The sequence below is a fragment of the Triticum urartu genome, chromosome 1A (genome assembly GCF_056163025.1).
Source record: "Triticum urartu cultivar PI428250 chromosome 1A, HENAU_Tu73, whole genome shotgun sequence".
Taxonomy (NCBI): domain Eukaryota; kingdom Viridiplantae; phylum Streptophyta; class Magnoliopsida; order Poales; family Poaceae; genus Triticum; species Triticum urartu.
In genome coordinates this window covers 406,329,735-406,337,252 of record NC_141873.1, presented here as the reverse complement: position 1 = coordinate 406,337,252, position 7,518 = coordinate 406,329,735, and positions in this window count along the sequence as shown.

The following is a 7,518-nucleotide window of genomic DNA, read 5'->3' as shown; positions in this document are numbered from 1 at the left end:
TCTTCGAGCGAAGACAATGAGAGCAAATCTTATCCAGAGCTGAATAAGTCAGCTTTGCTTGTAGCCCAAGTAAAGTTGCCGTGTGTGTTTGAAATCTGAACGTTGGAACACGTGTCAGTTCCTTAGTGACCCAGGGTCATTTCGGACAAATCAGGTCGGGTTGCCTGGTGGCTATAAATAGCCCACCCCCTACAACCATAAACGGTTGGCTACTTAGAGTTAGTGTACGACTTTTGTCGTTTGAGAGCAACCCACCTCGAAGCCTTTGAGAGAGAATTCCTTGCGAGGACAAAGCCCTAAACACCCAGAGCCAAAGAGTGTTAGGCATCACTTAACTCTTCCTGTCTGTGTGATCTGAAGACTTATTACACTTGAGGACTGTGAATCATCCAGCCGGTTAGGCGTCACGTTCTGAGCATCCAAGAGTCATTGTGGATCGCCAGTGAACGAAGTCTGTGAAGGTTTGGAAGTCTACCTTGAAGACTTACCAGAGTGATTGGGCGAGGACTGGGTGTCCTTAGCTCAAGGGGAATAAGGTGAAGACGCGGTCTTCTGAGTTGAATCTCAGCCTCCCTAACCAGACGTATAGTTGTCACAGCAACTAGAATTGGTCCAACAAATCATTGTCTTCAACTAGTCACCGGTTCTATCCTTCCCATCTCTTTATTTGCAGATTTATCCTTGTGAAGTCATTGCCTGTTTGCATTATCTATTTGTCTTCACTGTGTGACTGCTTGTTTTGATTGACTTCACACTATCTTCCATCCTAATCTATACTGCCTAGCTGCTATTAGTCTTTGTGCTTTCATTTCATTGAATACTTGACTATGGCTTGCTTAGTGTAGTCTACCTTCCGCTGCATGGTAATAGGTGTAATTCTATCGTTTGTCTTCGAAACTTCCATGTTTTGAAGACTTTCATAAAAATCGCCTATTCACCCCCCCTCTAGTCGATCATTAGCACTTTTAATTGGTATCAGAGCAAGGTACTCCCTTGTTCTGTGTGATTCGGTTTAACCACCTGGAGTTTTAGCTATGTCGACTGCAGGGATAATCAAAGTCTCTGCTGCGTGCCCAGTCTTCGATGGAACTGAATATCCCTACTGGAAGAATAAGATGCGCATGCATCTTGAAGCCATTGATGTTGACCTCTGGCATGTCGTCAAGAATGGCGTCCCCAAGGCTGGTGAAGGTGTCACTGCTGCTGATGTCAAGAAGTTCGTTCAACTGGACTCCACTGCCAAGAACATCATCTGTGGTCATCTGACCAAAGGGCAGTATGGCTGTGTGAGTGCTCTGGAAACATCTAAGCTAGTCTGGGACTGGCTCTCCAAGGTCAATGAAGGCGTCTCAACCCAGAGAGATCAAAGAATCAGTGTCCTTCACAACCTCTTCAACCGCTTCAAGAGAAACGACAATGAGAATGTGCAGCTCACGTTTGATCGACTCACTGACATCACAAATGAGCTTCAAGCCCTCAGTGCTACTGAGGTCACCAAGCATGAAGTCGTCAAGACACTCCTGAGATCACTTGACAGCTCGTTTGACACCCTAGCCCTAATGATTCAAGAACGCCCTGACTTCAAGACACTCGATCCGTCTGACATACTTGAAAGGCTCAACACACATGAGTTTCAGCTTTCTGAGAAAAGAGACATCTACGGTCCCAACTATGGGTGAACTCGTGCTTTAAAGGCAAAAGCTATTTCCTCATCTGAAGAAGAATCTGATTGTAGTTCGGATGATCCTGAAGACATTGGAAAGGAGCTTGCTATGCTTGTGAAGAAGTTTCAGAAATTCACCAAGAAGAAAGGCTTTAGAAAGTCCTCACGATCCAGCTCAAGGAATGATGAAGTTTCTGCTCATGACTACAAGAAGAGAACATGTCACAAGTACAAGAAACCTGGTCACTATATCTCTGAGTGTCCGCAGTGGGACAATGAGAACAACAAGAAGAAGAAGAGCAAGGAATATGATTCCGACGACAAGAAGAAGAAGAAATACTCCAAGTCTTCCTCAAAGTCTTCATCACACAAGAAGAGCTCATCTGGCAAGGCTCATGCATTTGTTGGCAAGGAAATGGATTCAGGGGAGGAGTCCGCTTCTGAGGAGGCGGAGGTGGAGTCTGAGGAGGAGTTCGATTCTGGCGTTGCAAGTCTGGCTACAGCATACGTTGCCAAGTCCATCTTCAACACTGAAGACAATGACTTCATCACCGACGCCGATGCAAATGACAAGGACAACTCTGCTCCCACCTACTGCTTCATGGCATGCTGTGCCAAGGTAAACTCGCGCACTACTCACTATCAAACATCCAGTGAAGATGACTCTGATTGTGGTTCCAAACCCAGCTACAAAACACTTGCTAAAATTGCAACTGAACAACAGAAAGCTATGGAACATATTCAAAAACTATTAGACAAAAGCGATGACCTGTTAGACGCCGAAATGACTCGATCTCAGTCCTTAATTGAAGACATAAAAAATCTTCATGTTAAGTATGAGGAACTTGAAAGTCGTCATGAAACGCTCTCAACAACTCATGAAAAGCTTTCCTATGATTATATTCAAAGGAAGCAAGATCTTGAGAAATTGAGAGCGGCTCATGAAGATCTTCAAAAGGAAAACGAGTCACTTCACGCCAAACAGATCAGTTCCGCTCAGGAAGGATTTGAACCACCATGTCTTAAATGCATTGAGCGTGACAACACTACTTCTATTGCTGGATGTTCAACTGCTGCTACTATTGCAATATCTTCAACTGTTGATGTGGTAACTAACCCCTCTGCTGAGGATACCACTGCTATTGCCAATGAAAATGCTAGGTTGAAGACATTGCTTGAAACAGGGATGTACAAAAGTCTCAAAGGGCATCAGACACTATGTGATGTCCTCAAAAGGCAGATCCTGAACCAAAACCCTAGGAAAGAGGGTGTTGGGTTCGAAAGGAAAATGAATGCTGATGGCTCTTACTGGAAACCTGAGCAGTACCCCAAAACCACATGGGTTGCTGCAAATGAGCCTTCAGTGGATCCATCCACCCTATCTGGCTTCACTTGTGCTAATCCCATTGTTATTGATGAATCCTTTGATGCAAACTATAAACTGTTTAAGAATCAGAATGGTGAAGTGTTTGCCAGGTATATTGGTACTAACTGCAGGAATGGGCCACCTATGAAGAAAGTCTGGGTGCCGAAAAAGTGTTTGGAGAATCTTCCTGTGAATGTCGTCATGACACCACAAGTGAAGAAGACAAACCCCAGACCATAGGCTTCATGTGGTCCAAAGGCTCCATACAGACAAAGGACTCACCTGAGTCGCACTAACACAAATGTTTTGCAGGGAAACCATACTCATGCCTATGAATATGAGCGCGTTTCATCAAACCGCCATGTTCATACGACCAAGCACTACTCTGCTTATTCTTATGAGTACTATTGTCCTCCTGCAAGACTATTTGCTAGGGCTCCAAAGCCAAAGTTCTCAAATGCTGCACTTAGACTCATTGCTTCGAAGCCACCCTTGAAGATGTGAGTGGCTAAGAAATCTTAACTCTCTTTTGCAGGGAAGGGTCTCCAACCGAAAATCAAATTCGTCTGAAGCTATTGCTGGGGACCTTAAACATCTTGTAGGGCGCAAGATCAAATGCCCAAATGGTCTTATTATGTATTTTGTTCCTGAGTCGCTTGCTACTTGCCCTATTAGTCCTAACCTCGATCTAAGCTTTCATAATCCACTTGCTCGTCAAATGTTTATGCTTCACAATTCTCTTCGTGAAGCCTATCCCCCTAACTGCACTGTAGGGTATGACACCAGCTGCTTCAGAATGGATTATTGATAGTGGGTGTACTAATCACATGACTAGCAAGCGAAGTCTTCTCATGGACTCAACTTTATGTCCATCTGACAAGAGTCACATCACATTTGCTGATACTGGTAAAAGCAAGGTATTAGGTCTAGGTAGAGTTGCAATCTCAAGGGATCAACACATGGATAAAGTGATGCTTGTTGAATCCCTTGGTTTCAACTTAATGTCTGTCTCAATGCTTTGTGATTTAAACATGATTGTGATATTTGGAAGATATCGTTGCCTAGTTCTAATGGAATCTGACAAGTCTCTAGTCTTTGAAGGGTATCGAAAAGATGATTTGTACGTGGTAGATTTCTCAGCAGGACCACAACTTGCCATATGTCTTCTAGCAAAAGCTTCAGAATGCTGGCTCTGGCATCGGAGGCTAGGGCATGCTGGCATGAGGAACTTGCACACTCTTGCAAAGAAGAAGCATGTCATAGGCATTGAGGGCGTCAAGTTCAAGAAGGATCACCTATGCGGTGCTTGTGAAGCTGGAAAGATGACGAGGGCCAAGCATCCCTCGAAGACAATCATGACAACGACTCAACTATTTGAACTGCTACACATGGACCTCTTTGGTCCCACTCACTACTCAACTCTTACTACTACAGCTTGTCTCTATGGCTTCGTCATTGTTGATGATTATTCAAGATATACATGGGTGCATATAATCCTCTACGAGACTGAAGTGCAGGATGTCTTCAGACGCTTCGCCAATCGAGCCATGAACAACTATGGCGTCAAGATCAAGCACATCAGAAGTGATAATGGCACATAATTCAAGAACACTGGCCTCGACACTTATCTTGATACTTTGGGCATCACTCATGAGTTCTCAGCTCTGTACACGCCGCAGCAGAATGGCGTCGTGGAACGCAAGAACAGAACACTTATTGAGATGACTGATGACCCACAAGTATAGGGGATCTATCGTAGTCCTTTCGATAAGTAAGAGTGTCGAACCCAACGAGGAGCAGAAGGAAATGATAAGCGGTTTTCAGCAAGGTATTCTCTGCAAGTACTAAAATAAGTGGTAACAGATAGTTTTGTAATAAGGTAAATTGTAACGAGCAACAAGTAACAAAAGTAAATAAGGTGCAGCAAGGTGGCCCAATCCTTTTTGTAGCAAAGGAAAAGCTGCAACAAACTCTTATAATAGGAAAAGCGCTCCCGAGGACACATGGGAATATCGTCAAGCTAGTTTTCATCACGTTCATATGATTCACGTTCGATACTTTGATAATTTGATATGTGGGTGGACCGGTGCTTGGGTGCTGTTCTTACTCGGACAAGCATCCCACTTATGATTAACCTCTATTGCAAGCATCCGCAACTACAACAAAAGTATTAAGGTAAACCTAACCATAGCATGAAACATATGGATCCAAATCAGCCCCTTACGAAGCAACGCATAAACTAGGGTTTAAACTTTTGTCACTCTAGCAACCCATCATCTACTTATTACTTCACAATGCCTTCCTCTAGGCCCAAATAATGGTGAAGTGTTATGTAGTCGACGTTCACATAACACCACTAGAGGCTAGACAACATACATCTTATCAAAATATTAAACGAATACCAAATTCACATGACTACTAATAGCAAGACTTCTCCCTTGTCCTCAGGAACAAACGTAATTACTCACAAAGCATATTCATGTTCATAATTGGAGGGGTAATAATATGCATAAAGGATCTGAACATATGATCTTTCACCAAATAAACCAACTAGCATCAACTACAAGGAGTAATCAACACTACTAGCAACCTACTAGCACCAATCCTAGACTTTGAGACAAGAATTGGATACAAGAGATGAACTAGGGTTTGGAGATGAGATGGTGCTGGTGAAGATGTTGATGGAGATTGCCCTCTCCCGATGAGAGGAGCGTTGGTGATGACGATGGTGATGATTTCCCCCTCCCGGAGGGAAGTTTCCCCGGCAGAACAGCTCTGCCGGAGCTCTAGATTGGTTCCGCCTCGTGGCGGCGGAGTCTCGTCCTGAAAGGTTGCTTCCTATTTTTTCTCATCGAAAGACTTCATATAGGAGAAGATGGACGTCGGAGAGCCACTAGGGGGCCCACGAGGTAGGGGGCGCGCCCTAGGGGGGGCGCCCCCCACCCTCGTGAGAAGGGTGTGGCCCCCCTGGCCTTCATCTTTGGCGAGGATTTTTCTTTATTTATTTCAAGACGTTCCGTGGAGTTTCAGGACTTTTGGAGTTGCACAAAATAGGTCTCTAATATTTGCTCCTTTTCCAGCCCAGAATTCCAGCTGCCGGCATTCTCCCTCTTTATGCAAACCTTGTAAAATAAGAGAGAATAACCATAAGTATTGTGACATAGAGTGAAATAACAGTCCATAATGCGATAAATATCGATATAAAAGCATGATGCAAAATGGACGTATCAACTCCCCCAAGCTTAGACCTTGCTTGTCCTCAAGCGAAAAGCCGATAACAATAAATATGTCCTCATGTTTAGAGGTAGAGGTGTCGATAAAAATAAAATACGGACATGAAGGCATCATGATTATTCTCATAACAACAACATATATAGATTTTTTCATATGATTACTTATATTCAAGTGATGATCTATTCACAATGCAAATGTATAAATCATAAACCTTATTGGGCTCCGACAAACTATAATCTCAGTCATTGAAGCAATTGCAATTTATCATAACATTGGAAAGAGTCTATGTCAGAGCTAAAAAGCAAGTCCACATACTCAACTATCATTTAGTCCTCCATAATTGCTAACACTCACGCGATACTTGTGGTTACGGAGTTTTAATCGGACACAGAGAAAGATAGGGGCTTATAGTTTTGCCCCACAACCTTTTACCTCAAGGGTAATGTCAACAATAATGGTTCATGCTCCCCTACATCCAATTAGATATATATATCATGTTCTTTCCAACATGCTGAGCTTGCCAAAGGATAAAATGAAAAAGGAAAGGTGAAGATCACCATGACTCTTGCATAAGATAGAAGATAATAATAAAGGATATGCTCTTCGTAGAGGGAAGCAGAGGTTGCCATGCGCTTTTATGGTTTGATGCACAAAATCTCAATGCGAAAGAACGTCACTTTATATTGCCCCTTGTGATGTGAACCTTTATTATGCAGTCCGTCGCTTTTATTACTTCCACATCACAAGATCGTATAAAGCTTATTTCTCCCACACCAATCAATCATACATATTTAGAGCAATTTTTATTGCTTTGCACCGATGACAACTTACTTGAAGGATCTTACTCAATCCATAGGTAGATATGGTGGACTCTCATGGCAAAACTGGTTTAAGGGTATTTGGAAGCACAAGTAGTATCTCTACTTAGTGCTGAGAATTTGGCTAGCATGAGGGGGAAAGGCAAGCTCAACAAGTTAGAGGATCCATGACAACATACTTTATCTCAGATATAAGAAAGACATAACTCATTACGTTGTCTTCCTTGTCCAACATCAACTCTTTAGCATGTCATATTTTAATGAGTGCTTCCAATCATAAAAGATGTCAATGATAATATATCTATATGTGAAACCTCTCTTTCCTTATTACTTCCTATTAATTGCAACAATGACCAAAGCTATGTCTGCCAACTCCCAACAACTTTTAATCATCATACTCTTTCTATGTGAAGTCATTACTCTCAATAAGATCAATA